Source organism: Mustelus asterias, chromosome 12 (genome assembly GCF_964213995.1).
Source record: "Mustelus asterias chromosome 12, sMusAst1.hap1.1, whole genome shotgun sequence".
Classification (NCBI taxonomy): Eukaryota; Metazoa; Chordata; class Chondrichthyes; order Carcharhiniformes; family Triakidae; genus Mustelus; species Mustelus asterias.
Genome location: NC_135812.1, coordinates 18,594,144 through 18,621,679, shown reverse-complemented (window position 1 = coordinate 18,621,679; position 27,536 = coordinate 18,594,144). Strand labels below are relative to the sequence as shown.

Genomic DNA, 27,536 nt, shown 5'->3' with positions numbered 1-27,536 from the left:
CTGTCTACATCAACGGGGATGAAGTAGAGAGGGTCGAGAGCTTCAAGTTTTTAGGTGTCCAGATCACCAACAACCTGTCCTGGTCCCCCCATGCCGACATTATAGTTAAGAATGCCCAACAATGTCTCTACTTTCTCAGAAAAGTAAGGAAATTTGGCATGTCAGCTACGACTCACCAAATTTTACAGATGCACCATAGAAAGCATTCTTTCTGGTTGTATCACAGCTTGGTATGGTGCATCTGTAAAAGTTGGTGAGAGTCGTAGCTGACATGGGCATTGGCGGGCTTTCCTAACTATAGTATCGGCATGGAGGGACCAGGACAGGTTCTTGGTGATCTGGACACCTAAAAACTTGAAGCTCTCGACCCTTTCTACTTCATCCCCGTTGATGTAGACAGGGGCATGTTCCCCTTTACGATGCGGAGGCCAGCAGCATAGCGCTGAGCTAATGCGCATGCGTTGATCTGTCAGTGCCGAGATCGGTACTGCCGGCCTCCTGATTGCTGGCCAGCCCCGCAAACCTGCATCGCTGGCTGTGCGACCCCCCCCCGCCCGCCCCGAACATCGGCCCCCGTCACGGCCCGCCTCGATCTTTCCCCACAACTCCCCCTCCACTGGCAGTCCCGATCTCCCTATCCCACCCACCCTCCCCACCGACCGGCAGCCCTGACTGCCCCTCCCACCGCAGTTCTGACGTCTCCCCACCCTCAGTCCCAACCCCACCCTGATGGCTAGCCCCGATCGCTTGCCTCCCTCCCTCTGGCACCCAGCCCAATTCCCAACTGCAAATTGGCAGCGGGACCCCCCATCCCCACCGATCGCTCCCAAGATGCCCTGCCCCTATAGGCCCCGCCCCCTCTGGCCTCACCCCCTGGACACTGTCTGGTGCCCAGTGGGCAGTGCAAAGGTGCCGCCTGGGCATTGCTACTTTGCCTCTTGGGCAGTGCCGGGGGGGGGCCAGGCTGGCAAAGCTCAAGGGGGCTCCCCCCTTACCCCTGACCTCCTGGGGGCCTCCAAGCCCCCCTTCACTCCAGCGGGTTCGGGCCACCAGCTTTCCGCAAGTGGGGAGCTGTTGTAAACCCAGCTGGAGTGCAACACTCCTGGCGGGGCAGAGACTCTCGTGGGCCCGGAGATTTCAGTCCTGGGCCCGCTAATTGGATGCTCATCTCCATAATTTATTGAGGTTAGGTGCATTGGCCGTGCTAAATTCTCCCTCAGTGTATCCGAACAGGCGCCGGAGTGTGGGGATTTCCACAGTAACTTCATTACAGTGTTAACGTAAACCTACTTGTGACACTAATAAAATAAACTTTGCAAGGAATTAAGAGATAGTAAACATGTGATTCCGATACTACGACAGATTTATCATGGTGTAAAGAAAAATGCATTACAGCAGATTCAGGATAGAGATTTCAGAGTCCACCCAGAGCACTAAAGGAGCGTGCCAGTTTCAGTAGATGTTTGAGTGGCTTAAATTTCAGGAACTATATTTTATTCCAAATAATTCTTTCCAGTTTCTGTCAAGTCGGCTTAGGAAACAAAATTCAGCGTGGTATTAATGTAAAGAAAGGAAACTTTTCCTGATTTTTATTTTAGCATGCGCTGTAATCACCAGGCCAGGCAATAGCTTGTGCAGTGGTTAAATGGAGTTTTGTGCTGAATGTTGTCAGGGGACAGTCTTCAATGATGTAAGTCATTGATTGGGGTCCACCGCGGCTGCAGCCCGGGTTCCCTGAGAGACCCCACTTGTGCCAATTTGCTGCACAAAGGCCTTGGTCAGTGCTAAATGGTTGAGGAGTGTCCAATGTTGATGTGGCAGGTTGAAGCCGGATGAGTGGGCTGTGGGTTCTGTGGTGAGGAAGTGGTTTTTAACGGTGGCTTGTTAGTTCCATTCTGCTGCCATCGGGCCTCTGCTGCTACTCCTTGGCACGGTGGTCTCAGCCATATGGGCTGCCATGAGGGGAGGCGGGCAGCAGACGGATTGGTCATGTCCTTGTGTCGTGGCAGGCTTGGGTTGATGTAAACCTTCCCCAAATAAAATTGATGCGCGTTATCACACATGAGGCTTGAGATGCTCAGGAAATAAAGGCTTTTATTTGCTGTACAACGAAGCTACTAATTATATACACGATCCCAGACTGAGGGGTCCCAGACAGAGCAGAGACCTTTATACCTCTCCCAGGAGGCGGAGCCCGACTGGGATGTACCACAATAACTATAATACAAGGTATAACAGCCCAACCCTAACCCCAACAGCAACAAGGAGAACAACCCATCCCAAACCCCAACAGCAACATATATACATACTTGTAGTACTGGCCAGACCCTGGCTCAGTACTATCTAGTGGGAACCAACGATGGTTCACCACAATACTGGTGCGTGGTACTCTGCAGTCGAGTAGACAATGGCAAAAGCTGAGGTCCTTAGGGTTTGAGCATCCCATGAGGGGCCAGCGAGTTTGCTGGGGAGGTTGTTTCGCATTTTGATCTTTGCTGCTGTCTTACTCGGGTGATTTTTGTATTCCAGTGTTTGGTCAAGGGTAACACCAAGATAAATGAGATGTTGTTCATGATTCAGCCTCTTGCCATTCAAGATGTTGAGTTCCCTCTTGGCGCTGGCATTGTGAAAGTGGAATAGGTGTGAGGCTGCTGGGATGAAGGCTGACAGTAGTTGGCCGGCTTCACAACATCACTGCTTAGTGTTTTGCTGATTGCCCAGAAAATGCATTTATCATCCTCTGTGCTCAACGGACTGGTAATATTGCTTTACTCTACATAGTTCCTGGCAATATAACTAATTCCCAATCTGGAGAAGGTGCAAGATTGGCGGAACCCTGTGAAGTTAAATGGAATACTCAGCAAATTAATTATTCAACACAATACTAAATATCAAGGACAGATCTAGGGTAAGTGCTTGCCTCCAGAATGATATTCCACTTTCAAACTGAGAGTGTCAGCTTTAGACTAAGTGCTTAACCACTGGTGAGATTTACCCCTTTTAAAGCAGCGAGTGGCTCGTTTTGACATCATGGCTGCTTGTGGGTCAAAAACATCTGTTTGGAATATTCTAGAATATTCGGTTATGAAATATTGTACATTCTTCAGATTGTCAGACTTTAAATAGCAAATTAATGTGCAGATAATCAACTTCAGTTCTACCCCTGAATTGCCAAATTGTTGGAATACCAAGTGTTGTGTTGTTGTCTGTTTACCTGAACTTAGTGGATGTCAATTCATTTTATTTAAATTAAATGTTTTTTAATGACTTGAATGGTGCATAATTAAATACGAAGAACATTCGAGGAACTTTGAACTCGGTTCCATATGGCATGAAGAGAAAATGGCGCATTGCTAGCATATCAATGGAAACTATTACACATTTTAATTATTCATTGAGAGTAATTTTGAAGACATTATTTATGCATCGTGCTGTATTCAAATCGGGCAGGGAATTTTGCTCAGCCAGGTGTACTTATTTTGTTGAGGTTAAAAAGAAAGCACAGAAATGGTGGCACAGTGGTTAGCACTGCTGCTTCACAGCGCCAGGGACCCGGGTTTGATTCCCAGCTTGGGTCACTGTATGTGCAGAGTCTGCACATTCTCCCCGTTTCTGTGTGGGGTTCCTCCAGGCGATCCGGTTTCCTCCCACAGTCTGAAAGTTGTGCTGGTTAGACCATAAGACATAGGAGCAGAATTAGGGCCACTTGGCCCATCGAGTCTGCTCTGCCATTCAATCATGGCTGATATTTTTCTCATCCCCATTCTTCTGCCTTTTCCCCATAAACCCTGACCCCCTTATTAATCAAGAACCTATCTGTCTCTGTCTTAGAGACACTCAATGACCTGGCCTCCACAGCCTTCTGTGGCAAAGAGTTCCACAGATTCACCACTCTCTGGTTGAATAAATTCCTCCTCATCCCTGTTCTAAAGGATTGTCCCTTTAGCCTGAGGTTGTGCCCTCTGGTTCTAGTTTTTCCTATTAGTGGAAACATCCTCTCCACGTCCACTCTATCCAGGCCTCGCAGTATCCTGTAAGTTTCAATAAGATCCCCCCTCATCCTTCTAAACTCCAATGAGTACAATGGTTAGGTGCATTGGCCATGCTAAGTTCTCCCTCAGTGTACCCAAACAGGCGCCGGAGTGTGGCGACTAGGGGATTTTCACAGTAACTTCATTGCAGTGTTGATATAAGCCTACTTGCGACACTAAAAAATAAACTTTAAGCAATGTGTGTCTCTCCTTCCAACTTTACCTAGAGTCATAGAAAGAATTGCCCCTCTGGACACTTATAGAGTCATAGAGGTTCACAGCATAGAAACAGGCCCTTCGGCCCAACTTGACCATGCTGCCCTTTTTTTTTTAAAAACCCCTAAGCTAATCCCAATTGCCCGCATTTGGCCCATATCCCTCTATACCCATCGTACCCATGTAACTATCTAAATGCTTTTTAAAAGTTAAAATTGTACCCACCTCTAATACTAGAAGGCCACTTTTGCTAAGGTACCACTGAGATTTGAACTCAGGATCTCCTGTTTACTAGACAGGCGCTTTAACCAACTAAGCCACGGCACCAACCTATGGTCCTCTTATCTGTCCGTGGCAGTGTTTATTTCTCCACTGTTGGTATCCATTGATAATTTGATGCTGCATTTTATGTCTTTTAGCGTTAAGTTCCCATGCACCAAGTCAAAGTAATAGATTTCTTTGCGTTGTTAAGACTAGGTGAGAAAGGATGAACCTGTTCCCTGTCTTCAGCTTCCTCGATTGGTCACAACAAAAGGTTTTTAAGTTTTCTCTTCACAAAGATCGCCTTTTCCAGATCAGAATGTATTTAACTATTTCAGCTGTCAGCAATAAGAAGCCAAACAAACTAGGTTTTCTTCAGCTGATGAAAGAGCAAATTTGTTAGTCACTAAACCCAGGGGAAAAATAATAAAAATGCGACATCATGCATTCAGCCCACATGTGGGACACACACATATGCATGCATGCACACACACGCGTGCACAAGCACACGCACACACGGCTGGACGTGGATCTTACTTTCCCGCCAGAGTCAATGGGATTGTTGTCAGTGCAGACCTGATGGGCTGAATGGCCTCCTCCTGCACTGTAAGGATTCTATAATTCGATGAGGAATTGCCATGTGTTGAATGGCCTCTTTCTGTGCTGTAACCATTCTATGTTTCTATGTGAGCTGAAGGTGACTTGTGCTATCCTGACGAAGGAGCAGTGCTCTGAAAGCTCATGATTCCAAGTAAACCTATTGGACTTCAACCTGGTGTTGTGAGACTTCTCACTGTGCTATCTGAGCATATGGAGGGCATCTAATTTCCTTGGGGGTTCCCGTGCCATTCAGTCAAGTGTCCGAGTGGAATGTTTCTCTTTCCTTTCTAGCACTTTCTAAACGGTAGCTTTCCATCAAGTAATTTTAAAAAAAAAATCAGGACATATTTCAAAAGATTTATTGAAGTGTGTTTTTTTGCAAAGGCATACACGTGTGGGATAAAGTTACCTCTAATTTCACACTTATAACAATGGGGAAATGCAGTCTGTGTGACTCCTTTCCCCAATGCACTATCCTGTAGTAACCATCCCATAGGAAAAAGAGAAAGAAACAGATGAGGACAGGGGCTGAAGAGATGAGTTAAGACAAATAGATCAGGAAGGTGATCAACAGAGGCAAAATGAACAGAGACCAAAACGTGAGAACATTAAAACATCAAAGTTGTAGGAGGGTGATTTTATTTTCCAAATTCATCATCTGCATTGACTGCTGATTTGAAAAAACCTAAGCTATATTTGTTCTAAGCCAATTTTTAAAATGAGTTATTATTTGTATAAAAAAAAGGGCCATCTCTGCCCCCCCCCACCTCCTCCAGCCCCACACCCCCACCCCCAGGTGATGGTGACTTGATATTTCTACAGCCCCAAAGACGAGCAAAGGAATTTCTAATGACGTTATTTTACTCTGAATGTTTGCAGCTAATGTGTCGGACGCAGTTGGATTCTGAAACGATTCTAGTGTGGACAAGAAGGAGGAAAGAGATATCCTGTAACATGTTTGCGATATGTTGCAACATAATGCTGTGCCTTTTTAAAATAAAATGCATTTTAAACATGGTGACATGGTGGTTAGCGCTGCTGCCTCACAGCGCCAGGGACCTGGATTCAAATCCAGCAAGAGTTTTAACAACGCCAGGTTAAAGTCCAACAGGTTTATTCGGTAGCAAATACCATAAGCTTTCGGAGCACTGCTCCTTCGTCAGATGGAGTGGAAATGTGCTCTCAAACAGTGCACAGAGACAAAAAATCAAGTTACAGAATACTGATTAGAATGCGAATCCCTACAACCAACCAGATCTTAAAGATACAGACAATGTGGGTGGAGGGAGCATTAAGCACAGGTTAAAGAGATGTGTATTGTCTCCAGACAGGATAGTCGACGAGACAAAGGAACTACATCATCAAAGCAGACGAGACAAAGGAACTACACCATCTACACACACTCTTCAAATCCAGCCTCAGATGACAGTCTGTGTAGAGTTTACACGTTCTCCCCGTGTCTGCGTGGGTTTTTTCCGGGTGCTCCGGTTTCCTCCCACACGCCAAAGGTGTGCTGGTTAGGTGGATTGGCCATGCTAAATTGCCCATTATTGTCCAAAAGTGTGTGGGTGAGGTGGATTACCCACTGTAAATGCGCAGGGTTACAGGGGTAGGGTGGAGTGGAGGGCATGGATGGGATGCTCTTTCGGAGAGTTGCTGCAGACCCAATGGGCCAAATGGCCTCTTTCTGCACTGTAGGGTTCTACAGAGCTGTGTATACATTTCCCAAACTTCACCAACATCGTTTCTGAAAACATAAACATGCTTCGATTTTTGTCTCTTAGTTTGACTTAGCAGTGTACTGATATTCGATGTAACAGTTATCATCTGCTAAATTCAGCTTTGATCAGGATGCCATTCCTTTCAGGGCAGCAGGATGAAAATACAATGGATTCAGCAGAAATGGCTTTGTTTGCAATTATAGCTCTGGCATTGGTCCATTCATTTTAAATAATTAATGCTGTCACTAAAACAGGGGAAAAAATAATTTCTGCTGAATGTTCGTGATTAGCCGTTGGCAGAACTACAAGGTCTCCGAACGCTTTTTGTGAAGTTTATGTCGTAAGGTGTTGGGTGCACTTCAGTCGGTCCTGTTAAGTTATTTGTAGCTTCAAGTAATCCAACAGCAAGTATTTATGAACTATTAGAAGCTGTATACAAAGATAAAGATTCAATCTAAGGAAGCTCTCCTTGCTCATGCTCAACATCACACTGACCCCGAGGTGTGGATCATGTGATCTATTACATCACCATGTGGGTGGTACTGTACTCAGTCCCAAATTAACCCCTTAAGTGACAGACCCTTGTACCACAATTTTGACAAAAATCTGGTTGTGGATTTGAATGGGAGGAAAAAAGAAAATTTAAGCAAATTTTTTGTGTGGACACATTTCCAGTGGAATTGTGACCGATTGGTGATTTTCATATAGTAAATAGATTGCACCTGCAGGTGCAATGTGACTTCCACCTTCAGCCTGGTGACACAGTGGTTAGCACTGCTATCTCACAGCACCAGGGACCTGGGTTCGATTCCCGGCTCGGGTCATTGTCTGTGTGGCATTTGCACATTCTCACTGTGTCTGCGTGGGTTTCCCTCCGGGTGCTCTGGTTTCCTCCCACACTCCAAAAGACGTTCTGGCTAGGTGCATTGTCCACTCTAAATTCTCCCTCAGTGTACCCGAACAGGTGCCGGAGTGTGGCAACTCGGGGATTTTCACAGGAACTTCATTGCAGTGTTAATGTAAGCCTACTTGTGACTCTTGTAAATAAGCTAAAATTAAACCTTTCCACAAATTGTTTCAAAATAAAAGTTAAATTTCACTCTTGATTCGGGTTTGCTTAATTCAAATTATCTGACAAAATGATTTTGTTGTTTTTTGGCTCAGTTCATTGACTGTCTAATTTTTGTTAGCAAATGACTTCCACCTCCTTGATAAGTGCCAGATGTTCAAAGCCTAATAACAATTTCAGCACCTTTAACAGGAAGGGATGGGCCATCCTTTTGAATCCTGGACCCGCATATAATAATCTACAGACGTGTGAGAGCCACCAAGACTTGGGCAAGCTTGCCAGACACATTTTTACAACTATTGCACACACTTCTGTGAGGAAATCTTTGGCTTTTCTCTCTCTTATAGATTCATAGAATCATAGAAACCCGACTGTGCAGAAGGAGGCCATTCGGCCCATCGAGCCTGCACCGACAACAATCCCACCCAGGCTCTATCCCCGTAACCCCACGTATTGACCCTGCTAGTCCCCCTGACACCAAGGGGCAATTTAGCATGGCCAATCAACCTAACTCGCGTATCTTTGAACTGTAGGAGGAAATTGGAGCACCTGGAGGAAACCCACGCAGACATGGGGAGAACACGCAAACTCCACACAGACAGTGATCCGAGGCTGGAATTGAACCCGGGTCCCTGAAGCTGTGAGGCAGCAGTGCTTGCCACTGTGGATTCTACATCTTCTGATCCAAGATCATTTCTCGCTATTGTGCTTATTCCATTTCATACTCACAAAGCTACCCACCGCCCTTTCTTTCCTGCCTGTCCTTACGAAAAGTCGCACACCCCTGAGTATTTTGTTTCGAAGGATTTCTGCTGGTGTCCCCGTACCATTTCCTTTACCTCACAATCACAATTCCACTCCATGGTAAGTCTATTAGTTTCAAACAATTCTCAATATCTCCGCTGGATTGGAAGCAAATGTTGCAATAGTTCAGTGTCAATAAGATGTGACTGGTGTAGGGTAATGCACAGAGGAGATACTTCACCATTTAGATCTGAAGTTCGGTTTAATTCAGCCACAGTTCAAAAATGTATCTGCTCCTTCTGCACCAGCTGAGGACGATCGGGAACTCTTGCTGCCATTCACTCCAGCGGGATCTTGCGGTCCCACCGATCGCACGCCCCCTTCGCGGGTTTCCCAGTGGCAAGGGGTGCATCCAATGGGAAACCTCATTGACAATGGTGGGACAGCGCCAGGGACCCGGGTGCCACACAGCGCCAGGGACCTGGGTTCAATTCTGGCCTCGAGTCACTGTCTGTGTGGAGTCTGCACGTTCTCTCTGTGTCTGCATGAGTTTCCTCCAGGTGCTCCTGTTTCCTCCCACAGTCCAAAGATGTGCGGGTTAGGTTGATTGGCCATGCTAAAGCGACCCTAGTGTCTGGGGGGGTTAGCAGGGTAAATATGAGGGGTTACGGGAATAGGGTCTGGGTGGGATTGTGGTCGATGCAGACTCGATGGACTGAATGGCCTCCTTCTGCACTGAAGGGATTATATGATTAACCTCCAATTTAAATCTGTTTCCAGCACCCTTTCTTGCATTTTATTCTGGATCGTAATGAATTGTTGTGTGAAAATATATTTTATTAATCTGGCCATCACTGCCTAGGCTGGCATTTGATGTCCGTCCCAAGTTGCCCTCGAGATGATGCTGGTGATTTCTCCTCTTCCTCCCTTGAGTTCTTTAGTCAAGTAACTGGAAGAGAAAAAGTGAGAAAGGAAAAAGTGAACCAAACAGTAGGCTTCATTTCAACAGGGAATTTAAAAGAGGGGAGTTACACCAAACCAGCAATGATCTTTGGTTGGACCACACTTAGAACCGTGCAGGCAGTTTTAGTCAGGATGTTATAAAAAGGATATCGAGGGACTGGAGAGGCTGCAGAGAAGATTCGCAAGGATGAGAGCAGAAATGTGTCCATGCTGCGGGCTCTGAGCAATCTCAGCCATCGCTTCTCGGCCTTTTGGCTAGGATCAAGTGTAGTATGGAGAGGATGCTGCACTTGGTTGAGGTCATTGGGTTGCATTGAAGCTTCATATGTTTCATATGAAGCAATTTTTAAAAGCGGCATCTCGGCCTTTTGGCTAAGATGCAAATGAGCTCAAGTCTTGGAGGAGGTGTTGCTTTGCTCCCCCAATCAACTTGGCTCATGTAGATCAGGCCCAGGACAGGGTGATTTGGTCGCTCGCCCTGTCTTGTCAGCCTGGATCTGAAATGTCTCAACTTGTTGAGACTCTGAATTGGATTTGATTTGATTGAATTGGAAAAGTATAACCTCAGCCATCGCTTCTCGGCCTTTTGGCTAGGATCAAGTGTAGTGTGGATCGCCTGCACTTGGTTGAGGTCATTAGGTTACACTGAAAGTAAAACTATTTTTAAATTGGATTGGATTTGATTTGATTGAATTGGAAAAGTATTTAAAAAAATCTCAGCCAGGGTTCCACCGTGTGACTGAAGAGAAAAGTCTTGAGGGAGAAGACTCCGGTTGATTTATTTTCCAATGGTGAGGAGTGGGATTGGCTGCTTAAAGCCACTCACCAGCCCATCGTTTCCAATCCACTCCACAGCACTGGGTGAAATCTCAGCACCAGCTTGTACTATGTCTCCCAGAAAATGATAAAGAGGCACCAGCTGGCTTGTGTTGACTGGTGCCAGTGTCAGGCTGCTTTCCAACACCAACTGCCAGTGTTTCACAAGAGTCCTTCATCGAGACACACGTCACAACCTCTGGTCACTCCAACTCAGCCCTCCATCATTTCAGCTTTTTCATGTTTAACATGAGGGTGAGCCGGAGTCTGAAACTGTGGCGTCCAGAATCCCCCTCACTGGGAGTTTGAGCTCAGGCTTTACAAAGGCTCTTCAGTGAATGCTTTGAGAAATGGGTTGTGTTGACTGGGGGGAACGAATTTCAGCAAAAAGAAAGGTGAAGGAAAGAATACCTGGCACTTGGCCATCCATCTTGGCTCATGCTAATCATTGCACGTGCACTCGGAGTGAGGTGACAGCTCAGGAGGTCGGCTTTTGAATAAAAAGCAAATTACTGCGGATGCTGGAATCTGAAACCAAAAGAGAAAATGCTGGAAAATCTCAGCAGGTCTGGCAGCATCTGTAAGGAGAGAAAAGAGCTGACGTTTCGAGTCCAGATGACCCTTTGTCAAAACTAAAAGGCATAGAAAGTGGGAGATATTTATACTGCAGGGGGAGGGAATGAAAGATGAGTCATAGCCACAAAAACAAGGGGAAAGGCTGCTAATGGCAGTCCATAGAGAGAATAGAAGTTCTGAATGGTCAAACGGCAGAGAAGCTGAAATCAGAGGGTAAGCTGTGACAGATGAAGATTTGGGGGGAGGGGAGAGATGGGTAGGAGAGAGGTAAAATTGAGAAAAAGGAGGAAAGTAAAGGGGGAAAAAAGGTAAGGAAAGGGGAGCTAATATAGGGGGAAAGATTGGGGAGGGAAAATAAAAATAAAAAGGACAATAAAGAAATAAAAGGTAGAGAAAAGTTTAAAATTAAATGAAATGAAAACATTTTGAGGTGGGGTAGAGCTAATCATCTGAAGTTGTTGAATTCGATGTTGAGACTGGAAGGCTGTAATGTGTCGAGCCGGAAGATGAGATGCTGTTCCTCCAGTTTGCGTTGAGCTGGTCAGCTTTTGAATGTGTGTCTAACCTCCAGGATTTGGCCAATTTTGACAGCTGCGTCAGTAATTCATCAAGGTCATTTCTTCACTCCTTGTGTTTGGTGCAGTAAATATTTATCACTTTGCCTATCTGCGGACGTCATGCTGGTTTAAATATAGATTTGAGATTAGCCTGTTTGTGGAACTGACTGGATCGACAGAAACTTCCCAATATGGTGATGACATCTTCTCAAAATGAGCCCTGTTGGTATGATTGCTGAGTTTTAATGTGATTATTGGTTAGGATATTAAGGTGGCCCGGTGGCACAGTGGTTAGCACTGCTGCCTCACAGCACCTGGGACCCGGGTTCGATTCCTGGCTTGGGTCTGTGTGGAGTCTGCACGTTCTCCCTGTGTCTACGTGGGTTTCCTCCGGGTGCTCCGGTTTCCTCTCTCAGTCGGAAAGACATGCTGGTTCGGCGCATTGGCCATGCTATATTCTCCCTCAGTGTGCCCGAACAGGAGTGTGATGACTAGGGGATTTTCACAGTAACTTCATTGCAGTGTTAATGTAAGCCTACTCGTGACTAATAATTTAACTTTAGCTTCAGGAGTGTTTTGCTGCTAACTAAATACTGGTAAATGAATATGGACCAACCTAACAGTCCAAAGGAATGTTCTCCCTTTTAGTGAGTGAAATACGCTGTGGAATTTTAGGGAACAAATTGACACAGGTGCAAATATTGTCATTGGGAGAAATTTCGCTCCTTCAGTTCCATACGTGTGAACTTTCAGAATTACGCTGGAAGGATGTTTATTGAACCCAGTTTTGATGTTGGGTCTGCTTGACATTGCACATTACAAATATAGGAATGCAGAATTGGAGCGGTTGCATTTCGAATGGAATCCAGCACGTGTCAGTGCCAGAACCTTCTCAGCACAACAGCTAAACAAATCCGCAACATTAGAAAGCTCCAAATGTAAAGCCAGTTATCGCCTGCCAATTCCTGGATTGGCTTTATCTTGTATTTGGTGCGATACTATTCACAATAATTCCGCGTTTGACTGTAGTCAGCCGTTTCGCAAACACAGCCTGATAAGTTCACCCAAGAGGTCGTTTTGTGTTGTTGCTTTCACGCTGGACGCCTCAGCTGAACCACACATGGGATAACTTTGGCCGTGTTCCAGTCTAGTGTGCTCATGCTGGAGGCAGCGTTGCCCAGAGTGCAGCAGCTCTCGGATCACGTCATTCAGATTACCTCGGCAAATGAAAAATTCAAGCAAAGTTAATGAAATACACTCGCTGTGATAAATAAGATTAAATGTGGAGGCCGCGTACTCTTTCTCCAGGTACATGTCGCAGGATTTGGGGTCACGTTAAGATAATTTAATAAGACATGGCCGGTAGAGGCTCAACAACAACTTACATTTGCCTAGCAGCTTCAATATTGAAACCTGTAGCTTCATCGAAGGTCTAAATGTTTTTATTCATTTGTGGGACATGAGTGTCGCTGGATGGACCAGCATTTATAGCCCATGCCTAGTTACCCTTAAAGGGCAGTTGAGGGTCAACCACATTGCTGTGGCTCTGGAGTCACATATCAGTCAGACCAGGTAAGGATGGCCGATTTCGACATGAGTGAACCAGATGAGTTTTTCCGACAATCGAGAATGGTTCCGATCAGTAGATTCTTAATTCCAGATATTTTTTATTGAATTCAAATTCCACCAGTTGCCATGACGGTATTCGAACCCGGGTCCCCAGAATATTAGCCGAGTTTCTGGATTAATAGACTAGTGATAATACCACTAGGCCATCACCTCCCCCTAAGTCTTGGTGCACTTCTATTTTCTATCCATATGCTGTCCTTTAGGTAAATCATCCACCATCAGATTCCATTTGTGTGCCAACATGGTTGACCCCTACCTCACCACCATCTCTCTCGACCCCTCTACTGTCTCTGATGTGTCACATTGCTTATCTGCCATTCAGTACTGGATGAGAAGAAATCTCCGCCAAGTGAGTATTGGGAAGTTCAAACCATTGTCCTCTGTACTCCTCCTGTACGGTAGAGATTCTAGATTCTAGTCTTGGCACAAATCAGTGGTCAGAAGTTCACCTCAGAGTCAAATACAGCGCCAAGGTTGAGAATGATATGGCACAACTTCTGCCACAAACTTCTTTCTGTAACCAGCAGCACCATCCTTCTCCCTGACAGCTGCCTGAGGCTCAGCCATCCATACTGGTCTCAACCTTGATGTTTGGGTTTGACCACTGATTCGCACCAGGACCAGAATCATAGAATCCCTATAGTACAGAAGGAGACCATTTGGCCCATCGAGCCTGCACCAACAGCAATCCCATCCAGGCCCTATCCTCATAACCCCACTTATTTGCCCTGCTAATCTCCTTGATCATAGAAATCATAGAAACCCTACAGTACAGAAAGAGGCCATTCGGCCCATCGAGTCTGCACCAACCACAATCCCACCCAGGCCCTACCCCCATATCCCTACATATTTTACCCGCTAATCCCTCTAATCTACGCATCCCAGGACACTAAGGGGCAATTTTAGCATGGCCAATCAACCTAATCTGCACATCTTTGGACTGTGGGAGGAAACCGGAGAACCCGGAGGAAACCCACGCAGACATGGGGAGAACGTGCAAACTCCACACAGGGCTGGAATTGAACGCAGGTCCCTGGCGCTGTGAGGCAGCAGTGCTAACCACTGTGCCACCGTTAAGACCACCGAATTCCATCTCCATAACACCGTTCCATTCCGATGGCAAAGTATCCCATCTCATAACATTTCTAGACATAGAGAGATTTTTCCTAAAATCCCTCTTCAGTGACAATTTTAAATTGATTCTCTTCTCATTCAATTAATTCTGTCCTCTTGAACATCCCTGACTTCAATCACTCCACCATAGGTGGCCGTGCGTTCAGTCACGCCAGCTCTAAGCTCTGGAATACCCTCCCTACACCTCTCTACCTCGCTTTCCCCCTTTAAGACACTCCTTAAAACCCCTGTCTTTGGTTTTAGGCACCTAACTTAATATCGCCTTATGTAGCTTGGTGTTATATATTATTTTATAACGCTTCTGTGAAGCGGCTTGAGGCATTTTATTAGGCTGAAATCTAGGAAAAACTGAAGGAAAGCAAATTTACTGAAGGACCCCCAAATGGACAATTACCAGCAACATTCCTCTTTTGGTGACGTTAACTTCAACATGAAACAGAACCAAAAACAAATTACACTTGAATTAACAGACAAATGATACTGTAATAAAAAGATACATTTCACTTGAAATACTTGATACAAAAGTACGTTTTATGCAACTAGGCATATTATTCACTGGACCAGTGACGCAATTGATAACGCGTCTGACTACAGATCAGCAAATTCTAGGTTCAACTCCTGGTTGGTTCGGTGTAACCCTATTAATGGTAGTTGGCAAGCTCCTTGTTGCTTTTGATGAAAAAATGTCTTTTTGGGCGGCACGGTGGCACAGTGGTTAGCACTGCTGCCTCACAGCTCTAGGGACCTGGATTCAATTCCGGCCTCGAGTCACTGTCTGTGTGGAGTTTGTACATTCTCCCCGTGCCTGCGTGGGTTTCCTGGCACAGGCAAAAGAATGTGCGGGTTAGGTTGATTGGCCATGCTAAATTGACCCTAATATCAGGGGGATTAGCAGGGTTAACCCTTGCGTCGCTTTCACCAGCAGCTGTAGGTTCCGAGGTACGTTTAACACGTGTCTATGAATCATTTTTCACTCGGGTCATGTCAATTCTGATGGTGCAGCTTTCCAAGGTTCTTTTCCGATCAATCAACCAACAAAACCTGGCTCACGATATGGCCCTCTGATGCAAAATGTCAAATCTGCACTTTGGAGTTGCAAATAATAATCAAAAATGTCAATGATCCATGAAATTCGATTCCTATTACCACTGCAGTAAGACTAGCACCAGTCATAGAATCCCTACAGTGCAGAAAGAGGCCATTCAGCTCATCTAGCCTACACCGACAACAATCCTACCCAAGCCTTATCACCGTAACCCTATGTATTTACCCTGCTAACCGCCTGACACTAAGGGACAATTTAGCATGGCCAATCAACCTAACCCACACATCTTTGGACTGTGGGAGGAAACCAGAGGTCCCCGTGCAGACGTGCGGAGAACGTGCAAACTCCACACAGTCACCCGAGGCCGGAATTGAACCCGGGTCCCTGGTCCTGTGAGGCAGCAGTGCTAACCACTGTGCCACAGTCCTTGATAATTTAGGAAAGGGGGATGAGGCTAATTGTTCAAAAGGGCTGGCAGAGACACAATAGGTCAAATGGCCACCTTCTGTGCTATATGATTCACATGACTGCTTAACATAGGCCCTTCATAAGTCCTTCCTTGACAAAACCTTGGATTACGTTGGGGGGTGGGGGGGGGGGGGGCATTCATCTGTATCCCATTACCGGGAAGCAGATGAGGTTTACGATGGTCTCTGGTGGGTTTTCTGACCTGCCTTGGCACCAGTGGAAGATTCCACTGTAAATTCACGCCAACGTGAAAATGATTCCTGGGCCTCCTGCCATACTCTGCCATTGAACCCGCCGGAGGGGACTTGGGAGAATTTCACCTCCACATCTCAATAGAAAATGTCTACACTGGCTCTTTACTTTTCTCCTTAGCATCTCCAGAACCCCCGGCCTCCTTTCAGAGTCAATGCCTGACAGTAGGACGGCACGATAACAATACGGCAGCACGGTGGCACAGCGGTTAGCATTGCTGTCTCACAGCGCCAGGGACCCGGGTTCGATTCCCGGCTGGGTCACTGTCTGTGTGGAGTCTGCACGTTCTCCCCGTGTCTGCATGGGTTTCCTCCGGGTGCTCCGGTTTCCTCCCACAGTCTGAAAGATGTGCTGGTTAGGTGCACTGGCCATGCTAAATTGACCCTCATTGTAACCCGAACAGGCGCAGAGTGTGGCGACTAGGGGATTTTCACAGTAACTTCATTGCAGTGTTAATGTAAGCCTACTTGTGACACTAATAAATAAACTCAAAAAACACTTAAACTTAGGGAATTGGCTGACTTGCCAAGACCCGCAATCCCATCCACAATCCCTTCCACCCGCAATCCCATCCCATCCACAGTCCCATCTCACCCCATCCTCAGTCGGAGTGGAATTTGGGAAGCTGTGAAGATGAGGTTGAAGCTTTGTTAGGCCTAGTTGTGTTCAGGTGCTGCGGTAGTTTGTTGGGCAATGGTTATGATTGCTGTGGTGGGTGTGAGCTTTCAGCTGGTAACTAGCCAATTGCAGAGCCAACTAATCCTGTTGACAAATGAAACAACGCAGATGAGGTGAGAGGCGGAGAAAGAGAAATTTTAACAACTGCAGCTACTGGAATTTGGCTGCCTCTGAGACATGGAGGCGATGAATGATTTCAAAAGTAAATTGGATAGGCACTTGAGGGAAATAAACTTTCAGGACGATGGAGGCGGGAGAATGGGACTGACTGGATTGATCTACAGAGAGCTGGCATGGACACAATGGGCCAAATATGGTTGTGACTCTGGGACTCCTGCTGCCATGGGTGATCTGCCTTTCCCTTCCCTCCTTTCATGCCAATAGACTTGGGCGCCAGGTATTTAAGCTTTTATTTGATCTGATGGTGTCTGTCCTGTATGTTTGTGGTTCAGCGCATTTCAAACACTGGTTCTTAGTGGGAATGGACATCATGAGATCACCGATATTGGTTAACCATCGCATATTTACAAAGACCTTTTAATGAGAGAGGGGGAAGGAGAGAGTGATCTGTGCCTTGTAATGAAATGATCAACCTGTTAACTAAAGCGCATGCGAGATTGCTTTTGAATCACTTGGAAATGAATTCCTGAACAAGCAAGGATATCATTTAAGTGGCTTCTTGCACAATTAAATTGAAATATCACACTCTACAGAAATGCTTTTCATTGCTTCAAATTATTATGACCAAAAAAACCCCCAAAAAACTTCTTAGCTTGTGTAGGATACAGGACTTGCTGCTATGTACATCAGTGCAGCCATTGGTAATTTACATCTGCCCGAAATTCATCAAATTCCCAGAGTCATTGATCATTGGTTTTTCCAGTAACAGAATATAATGTTCGGTAAGGCAGCTCAACGCTTCTGATAAGATCAGAAATTCTGTCTTGTGTACTGGGGCGGCACGGTGGCACAGTGGTTAGCACTGCTGCCTCACAGTGCCACGGACCCAGGTTCAATCCCTGGCTTGAGTCACTGTCTGTGTGGAGTCTGCACGTTCTCCCCATGTCTGGGTAGGTTCCCTCCGGGTTCTATCCACAGTCCAAAGGACGTGCTGGTTAGGTACATTGGCCATGCTAAATTCTCCCTCAGTGTACTCGAACAGGCACCGGTGTGTGGCAAGTAGGGGATTTTCACAGTAACTTTATTGCAGTGTTAATGTAAACCTACTTGTCACACTAATAAATAAACTTAAAAAATATAGGACATATGTCTTGATTACAATTGCATCATAAGAATCTCAAAGGTATACAGTGTATTTCTGAAAATAATTATGGCAGGAATATAATACTTGATGGGTCAGTATGGAACGCCAATTTAAATCTGATTGTGTGGACTTGGCTAAGCGTTGGATAAAGGAAATAATGACCTTGGCTCAGTTTGCTTGCAACGTGGATGGTGAAGAATGAATGAAGTGTTGCCATGATAAAGGGCCTTAGTGATGGTGGAACTTCATCAGAGAAGGTTGACGATCTAATCTGCAAACATACCAACATAAATAGAGCTAGGAGTGAGGTGTCCCAAAATTCTAAGCAGTAACTTAACTTGCTGTCAAACGAAAATGCGAGGCACCAAAGCCTTGACAAAGTATCACAACCATTCTTAATTTTATTTCGCTGATTCCAGTGTTCCTGTGAATTCCTACCACCTCTCGCTGCAGCACTCTGTATGAATGACATCTTGTTACATTGGTTGCTGAAATGTAATGCTTATTTCTCAGCAGGAATGAAACCAATCCTTTTGGCACCAAGATTCCTGCACATTCTACAATTTATAAAGCCCTTGTTATGGAACGCAAATGTTCGTTAACCTGTTGAGTACCAACTGAAACCAGAATGTAAAACGTTGAATTGAATCATAGAATCCCTACAGTGCAGAAGGAGGCTATTCAGCCCATCGCGCCTGCACCGATCACATTCCCACCCGGGCCCTAAATCCCCATAACCCCACTTATTTATCCTGCTAATCCCCCTGGCACTAAGGGGCAATTTAGCATGGCCAGTCAACCTAACCCGCACGTCATTGGACTGTGGGAGGAAACCGGAGCACCCGGAGGAAACTCACGCAGATACAGGATGAACGTGCAAACTCCACACAGACAGTGACCCAAACTAGGAATCGAACCTGGGCCTCTGGCACGGTGAGGCAGCAGTGCTCACCACTGTGCCACCGTACCACCCAGAGTTTTCCTCTTGATACCTAATCCAGTGTGCATTGCACAAACCTCTATTCATGCGCCTTTAATGATGTTTGGATGAGCAGTTCCAAGCATCTTCCTCGTCTTGCATGCATTCTAAGCCTTTGCTCAGGGCGCACCTTCTGATTGTAAGTAGCGTTGTGAGGAGGTGGGTTGTTTGGCTATTTCTGACACTTGTATTTAAATTTGAACAATTACTGTATCAGTGGGCTGTGAATCTAAATGTTTGGAATAATTCTGGTGTCCATATTTCCAAACGCCCACTTCTCCAATCCAATCCTGAGGAACATTGGTGTGAAAGACAATGCTATTGGTCCTTGGATCTTTCCCCTGGGCTGGGCCTGATGGGATTGTTTTAATGTTGGGCTGATAGAGATATTTTTGGCCCCATCTATAAGTATAACTTAGGAGGGGTAGTGTTATTGTTTAAGATATTCCTTTCACACATTGTCTATAATTGTGTTAGATGGTGCGTTGGCCCATCTTTTATTCTCCTGTCTTTAGCTAGTTTCTGGGGGCGGCCCAGTGGTTAGCTCTGCTGCCTCACAGCGCCAGGGACCTGTGTTTGATTCCAACCTTGGGTGACCGTCTGTGTGGAGTCTGCACGCTCTCCCTGTGTCTGCGTGGGTGTCCTCCGGGTGCTCTGGTTTCCTCCCACACTCCAAACATGTGCAGCTCAGGTGGATTGGTCATGCTAAATTGCCCCTTAGTGTCCAAAGATGTGTAGGTTAGGGGGATTACCGGGGTAAGTGTGTGTTGTTACAGGATAGGGCACCGGGTAAGCCTGGGTAAAATGCTCTTTCAGAGAGTCGGTACAAACTTGATGGACCAAATGGCCTCTGTCTGCACTGTAGGGATTCTATGATTCTTTTTGCTAGATTTATGTGATCTGCAGTATCCTCATTGTGTTAACATTTGGATATTTCCTTCCACAAGCACAAAACAATGAACTCCACCCAGTCCTATTCAACTCCTGATGATTCTGTATGATAATTCCTTCATTCCCAAAGAAAATGAAACAAAACTCCAGCATTTCTGTAGATACAATGCATCCTTTCCCAACTTCAGCAGCAGAGGGGCCACTGTATCCTGAGGAGCACATGATGCTTTCTGTTTAAAATTTCCCCTCAAACTTTTATTTATCCAATTGAATTGACACAGCATCAACTAACATTGTGAGTATTTCACTCAGAGATTGGCCACTCTGTGGGAAGTTTCGTTGTGGGGACAGAGCGGAGGCGTGTGGGTGTAGATTATGGGATTTATAGAAACCCTACAGTGCAGAAGGAGGCCACTTGGCCCATCGAGTCTGCACCGACCACAATGCCACCCAAGCGCGATCCCACATATTCACCCCACATATTTACTCCACTAATCTCTATAACCTACACATCCCCCGCGGGACACTAAGGGGCAATTTAGCATGGCCAATCAACCTAACCCGCACATCTTTAGACTGTGGGAGGAAACCAGAGCACTCAGAAGAAACCCACACAGACATGGGGAGAATGTGCAAACTCCACACAGACAGTGACCCAAGCTGGGAATTGAACCTAGGTCTCTAGAACTGTGAGGCAGCAGTGCTAACCACTGTGCCACCGTGCCACCATCTCTATTATTCTAATTTATGTCTGTTGAGCACAAAAAGTATTTAATGAGGTTCCTTTAATTGCTTCAATGAACAGGATTTTTCTAGGTATTGGATTGGTAAAAATACATAAGTATTATTATTAGGACATGGATCATATTGATCTTTTCCACTGGGGTTGCTGGACTATCCCTTCCTGGCCCTCTCCTCCTCTTCATCTACACGTTGCCAGCGGCAATATTATTTGCAGAGTTGGGGTCAACTTCTACACGTACACCAATAGTATGCAGCTTTACCTTCCCTTCACCACTGCCTCTTATCAGACTGTTTGTCCAATTGTCTTGATGGAGCCACAATTTCTTTCAGTTAAGTATTGGGAAGACCAAAGTCAAGGGGGGAACTTTCCCGTCCTGCCCTCCACGGGAATCGTAGCGGGTGGAAGGGTGGGGCAAGCGTTGGTGGCAGACCATGCAAAGGTCAGTTGACCTTGGGTGGGATTTTCTGGCTTTGGGGAGAGCGTGGCCGGAAAATCCTTTTGGTCCACCAAATCCATTGCCCCAGGGCCCCGGAAAGGGGAGGTGAGGGAGTGAGTGGGGGTTGTAGGAGCTGCAAAGCACCAGAGCCCGTGGTCTTGTGGCTGGGAGGAGGAGGGAGTGGCAATCTGTAAGTAGCCTAGCAACTAGGATGGTCAGTGTCCAAAGCAGCCAATCTGGTATCTACCTATCCTGATAGACAGGCGATTTGGCCAATGACTACTGTTGTTCTGAACAATGATTGGCTGACTAGAATCATAGAATCCCTACAGTGCAGAAGGAGGCCATTCAGCCCATCGAGTCTGCACCGACCACAGTCCCACCCAGGCCCAATCCCTGTAACCCCATGTATTTACCCTACTAGTCCCGCTGACACTAAGGGGCAATTTACTATGGCCAATCAACCTAGCCTGCGCATCTTTCGGACTGTGGGAGGAAATCGGAGCACCCGGAGGAAACCCATGCAGACAACGTGCAAACTCCACACAGACAGTGACCCACGCCAGGAATCGAACCCGGATCCTTGGTGCTGTGAGGCAGCAGTGCTAACCACTGTGCCACCGTGTCGCCCCAAGTAGGATGTGCTTGATTTCCTTGATGCTATGTACATCATGGGCCACTCAGTTTGGGTTCTACTTTCTTTATTCTTGTTCAGACCTGGCTGGAAGCCACTTGAACTAAACTGTAAGTTCAGTGTTCTGACCTGACCTTCTGACCTATCGCCATTAGTATTTTCACTTGAGTCTTAGCCATGCCTTTGTCACTTCCAGACTTTACCACAGGCATTCCAAAGTCATCCAGACTGATAGTCACTCTCTACCCTCTGGAAACATAAGGGGCGAGATTCTCTGACCTCCCCTCAGTGTTTTTCTCAGTGATGGGAGGTGACACACTGTTCGCTGGTGGCCGGGCCCTCTGGTTCTGCCGCTGCCAATGGGATTTCCTATTGAAGCCACCCCATGCCACTAGGAAATCCACGGCATGGGGGTGCACTGCTTGTGGGACAAGAGAATCCCATCGGTGTGAGTGGCTGGAGAATTCCAGCCAGCGTCATTTAAACTCTGAGCTCTGATGAAGGGTCATCCAGACTTGAAACGTTGGCTCTATTCTCTCCCCATAGATGCTGTCGGACCAGCTGAGATTTTCCAGCATTTTCTGTTTTTGTTTCAGATTCCAGCAACTGCAGTATTTTGCTTTGACCTCAGTTAAACTCTGATGCTTGTATCTTATCCCACACCAATTCCCAGTCAGCTTTTGTTAATGAGCCAACATTGGCTTCCAGTTCTTCAATACTGGGCGGCACGGCAGCACAGTGGTTAGCACTGCTGCCTCACAGCTCCAGGGACCTGGGTTTGATTCCCGGCTTGGGTCACTGTCTGTGTGGAGTTTGCACATTCTCCTCGTGTCTGCGTGGGTTTCCTCCCGGTGCTCCGGTTTCCTCCCATAGTCCAAAGATGTGCGGGTTAGGTTGATTGGCCATGCTAAAATTGCCCCTTAGTGTCTTGAGATGCGTAGGTTAGAGGGATTAGCGGGTAAATATGTAGGGATATGGGGATAGGGCCTGGGTGGGATTGTGGTCGGGGCAGACTCGATGGACCAAATGGCTTCTTTCTGCACTGTAGGGTTTCTATGATTCTATGATGACTTTTAATTTAAAATGGTCATCCGAATTTCAATCTCTCCATGGCTTTGCCCATTATATCTCTGTAACCTCCTCCAGCCTGCTAAATTTTCCATTCCTCTGACTGCTCCCCACCATCTCCGTCCTTTGCCTCACCATTAGTGGTTGCACTTTTAACTATCTGGTCCTCACACTCTGGGGGTGGGATTCCCTGGCTGCGCTTGCCCCAAAACCAGAGAATCTCACCCGAGGTCAATGGACCTTTGTGTGGACCCCCCCCCCCCCCCCCCCCCCCACACACCCCGCCTTGCCCTGCTACGATTCCCATGGCGGGCAGGACGGGAGAATTCCCTCCTGGGATTTTGACCCCCATTTCTCGACCCACCTACCTTCCTCTTCAGGGTCTCCTTAAAACTCTTCAACTGAGCTTTTGGTCACCTGTTCAAAGAACTCCTTTGATTCCATCTCTGTGACTGAGCGGAGCTGTTTTTTCTACATGTGAAGGCATTATGTCAATGCAAGTTCCCATTGAAATATTTGCATCTTTACTGAATAAAGCTTGTGGCATGTTACACTCCAGTGCCTCCTCTTATCCTGACATGACATATCTTTGGAAAATTTCCAGTGTTTGAACTGAAAGCAGCTATAGCATTAAGCACACCAGTGTTCCTTTGGAATTAACAGATTGCAGTTACATTGATGCCTCAATGATATGTTACATGGTTCTGGCTGAGTGAGACAGATAAGTGCTTGACCTTGGTTCATTGACTACCCTTTGTGAGTTCAAAGCTTGCTCGCCTTGCTTTAGCACAGAGTATTTGTGTAAATGTCGTGGAGGTCAACTGCTGGTGGCTCTGTAAAGTTTAAAGTTTATTTATTAGTGTCACAAGTAGGCTTACATTAACATTGCAATGAAGTTACTGTGAAAATCCCCTCGTCACCACAATCCAAAAAGCAAATATAATGGTATTCCCAACAAGCATTACAGCACTACCCATTACCTAATGTTGCAAGGCGTAAAGAAATCATGATCCAGGGAACTGCACTGGAGATGTGGAAGAAGGATGGAGGAATGATAGGGGTAGAAGATATGATAGTGAGGGGAACATACAAACACTTCTGTGGCTGCACACATCACCCAAGGATGGCATGTTGCCTTCCCGGTTACAGAGTGGCTCCAGGATATTCTGAGATGGGAGGATGAACATTCAAGGTTGTGGTCCATATTGGCACTGACAACATAGGCAGAAATTGGGCTGAGGATTTGCAGGGAGAGTTTAGGGAGCTAGGGGGGAGATTGAAGGTGGTAGTTGCTGGATTACTCCTGGTCCCACATGCTAGTGAATACAAAAATATGATGTGGAGATGCCAGCTTTGGACTGGGGTGGGCACAGTAAGAAGTCTCAGAACACCAGGTTAAAGTCCAACAGGTTTATTTGGAATCACGAGCTTTCGGAGTGTCACTCCTTCCTCACCTGATGAAGGAGCAGTGCTCCAAAAGCTTGTGATTCCAAATAAACCCGTTAGACTTTAATATGATGTTGTAGGGAGGTAAAGCTGATGAATACGTGGCTGGAGGGATGGTGCAGATGGCGCGGTTTTACATTCTTGAAGCATTAGGATCTCATCTGGAGGAAATGGGTCTTGTGCAAGCTTGAGGAATTACTCTTCACCAGGGCTGGGACCAATATCCCCCCAGGGTGGGCAGGGCAGGGAGTTGCTAGTGCTGTCGAGGAGGGTATAAACTCAGAGGTGAGAGCCTGAGAGTGGATTCAGTAGGGAGAGAAGGATAGTTGGAAATGGAAGGCAGAAAGTTAATATGCGTGTTTGAAAGACAGAAGAAGTGAAAGCTAGAAAATAAACAACAAGGGCATGTGGCGATGTTAAACAGTATGTACTTCAATGCTAGAGGTCTAGGGACTAAGGCAAATGAGCTGAGAGCACAGACTGACATGTGGGAGTATGATGTAGCTATTAATGAGACATAACTGAAAAAGGGCAGGAACGACAGCTTAGTATTTCTGGTTTCTGGGTTTATAGTTTATTTATTAGTGTTACAAGTAGCCTTACATTAACACTGCAATGAAGTTACTGTGAAAATCCCCTCGTCGCCACACGCTGGCACCTGTTTGGGTACGCTGAGGGAGAATTTAGCCTGGCCAATGCACCTAACCAGCACCACTTTTGGATTAGGTTAGGTGCATTGGCCAGGCTAAATTCTCCCACAGTGTACCCGAACAGGCGCCAGAGTGTGGCGACGAGGGGATTTTCACAGCAACTTCACTGCAGTGGTAATGTAAGCCGACTTTGACACTAATAAAATAAACTTTAAGCTTAACCAGCACATCGTTTGGAGTGTGGGAGGAAACTGGAGCACCCAGAGGAAATCCACGCAGACACAGGGAGAATGTGCAGCCTCCACAAAGACAATGACCCAAGTCAGGAATTGAACCCAGGTCTTGGCGCTGTGAGGCAGCGGTGTTAACCACTGTGCCACCGTGCCACCCCTGTTGTACATGTTCTTTCATTTTAAATCCTATTTGCGACACAATGCAAAGATTATCTGCTGCATTTTAGCCGCCAGGTAAATGCTGAGTTAGGTTTTAAATGTGAATGCAATAATGGGTTTGTATGGTTACTAAGGCAACAGGAAATGGGTGTTTTGGCAGGAAGCAAGTAGAATTGGACAACATGAAGAGTGCCAATCATTATATTTTTATTATTCCTTCTTGGAAAGTTGCTCAGTATACTCATCATAAAAGCTTGAGAGAATGGAAAAGATGTGTCAGGACCAATTGGTCATATGAATATGTTACAAATATCTCCACAGACCAACTTGGTATCTCATGACCAGCGTATAGGGGAGTCGCACTGATCTCGGGAATGGAAAACATGTATCATATTGCATTATTACCCACCACGGAACTTATTCAGAACATGTGCAGTGCTTTTAATGAGGGTGGTTTATTCTTTTTAAGAGACCAAGTAAAGCAATTGAAACCTTGTTGCTTTGTCATTGTGAGAGGTTATTTTTGTCAACTGCTGTTCTTTTCCTTTTGAGTTCTGCTCAACAATGATGGGCCAGGAAGGCAGATTACAATGGCAATATGCCTTTAACAAGTTGTGCTATAGGTGTATTTTCAGACAAAACTTGACAGGGGCAGGTGGTGGGGGAAGACATGGAGATCTTAGGACAGGTGCCCAAGAGTTTGGTCAAAGGAGTAATTTCAGGGGATTTCTTACAGGGTATTGAGAGGTTTAGGGAGGAAATCCCAGAAGGTGGGGGGCCTACACCAGCGTTGTAGCGTGGCCGAGCGGTCTAAGGCGCTGGGTTAAAGTTCCAGTCTCTGTGGGGGGGTGGTTCGAATCCTACTGCTGCCAAATATACTTTGCACTGAAAAAAAAAGGTTGATAATTAGCTGCCTGGCTAACTCAGTCAGTAGAGCATGAGACTCCTAATCCCACGATTGGGCGTTCAAGCCCCACGTTGGGTGCCATTGTCTTCATGGTTAAGATGGGTAGAGAGGGATATGGGCCAAACGCGGGCAATTGGAACTAGCTTAGTGGTTTAAAAAAAAGGAGCGGCATGGACAAGTTGGGCCGAAAGGCCTGTTTCCATGCTGTATGACTCTGTGGCAACTGGAAGCATGGCCACCGACAGCAGTGATAGGAAATTGGGGCTGCACAAGCTTAGCAACATCAAAAGCAATTTGCATTTCTTCTGTGCTTTTAACAGTAAGAAGTCCCGAGGCACTTCACAAGAACATTACCAAACAAAATTCAGTACCCAGCCACATTAGGAGATTTTAGGATTGATGACTACAGGCAGAGAATGTCACTTTCTGTTATCAGAATTTATTGGTTTTGTTTGTGTGTGAATCACAATTGTTTCCTGTTCAATTTGGCTGCTAACTGTCGCGGTTGCAGACACTGCCAACTAGGTGGCCCTATGGAGTCAACAATACACCTCCCTATTTATCAACTGACAACAGTTGTGGACAATACAATTCACAGTTTCATGGTCCTAAATGAAAAATCCTTGATTGTACAGTCAGTGACAAACTTTTAGATATGAGCATTTTCACAAAACAATCCTGAAACCACAATAAAGCATCAATTAACATGAATACTTTAAACCTGTCTCCACCCTGGCCTCAGCCATTTGCTGCTCAAGTCCTCATCCCAATCTTTTGTTCCCTCCAAAACAAAATTCCGACGGCCTCCAAGGCCAAATAGCTCCATAAACCCACTTGGTGTCTGATGAGCAGCATACGTGGGAGTCGCACTGATCTCGGGAATGGAAAACATGTATCATATTGCATTATTACCCACCACAGGACTTATTCGGAACAAGGCCAACAATCCCTCCACCCTCCCTAAGCTTGTTCTTATGTAAAATTGTGCTGCTATTGTCCTAACTTGTGCAAAGTCTTCCCACATGTCAACACTTCGCTCATGGATCTATATTGGTCCCTGAACCATCACTGTTGCCATTTTAAAATTCACATTCTTGTTGAAAGTTCCTCCAAGGTTTCTCTCACTTTCTACAGCCTTGCAGCTCTTCATTTTCCAACTCTGGCTGCTTGTGCCCCCACAGTCCCTGCAAACCACCAATGGTAGCTCTGTCTTCCACCATCAGGGGCTGTTTTCTGAGATCCTCTCTGTGGTATGCTAAGTAATGTAAATATATGGTCTACGTCAGTGACGTTAGATCCCGGCACAGTGGCACAGTGGTTAGCACTGCTGCCTCACAGAGCTCGGGACCCAGGTTCAATTCTGG

At 46.1% G+C, this 27,536-nt stretch overlaps 1 protein-coding gene and 1 non-coding gene across 6 annotated transcripts in view; one reads left to right on the top strand and one right to left on the bottom strand.

Moving 5' to 3' along the window:
- LOC144501291 (coronin-6-like) overlaps positions 1–27,536 on the top strand; it is a 303,060-nt gene that overhangs the window by 130,216 nt on the left and 145,308 nt on the right. The window lies entirely within an intron of this gene.
- On the bottom strand, positions 4,501–4,574 carry trnat-agu (transfer RNA threonine (anticodon AGU)). The gene has a single exon. It is a non-coding gene; the product is annotated as a tRNA-Thr (tRNA).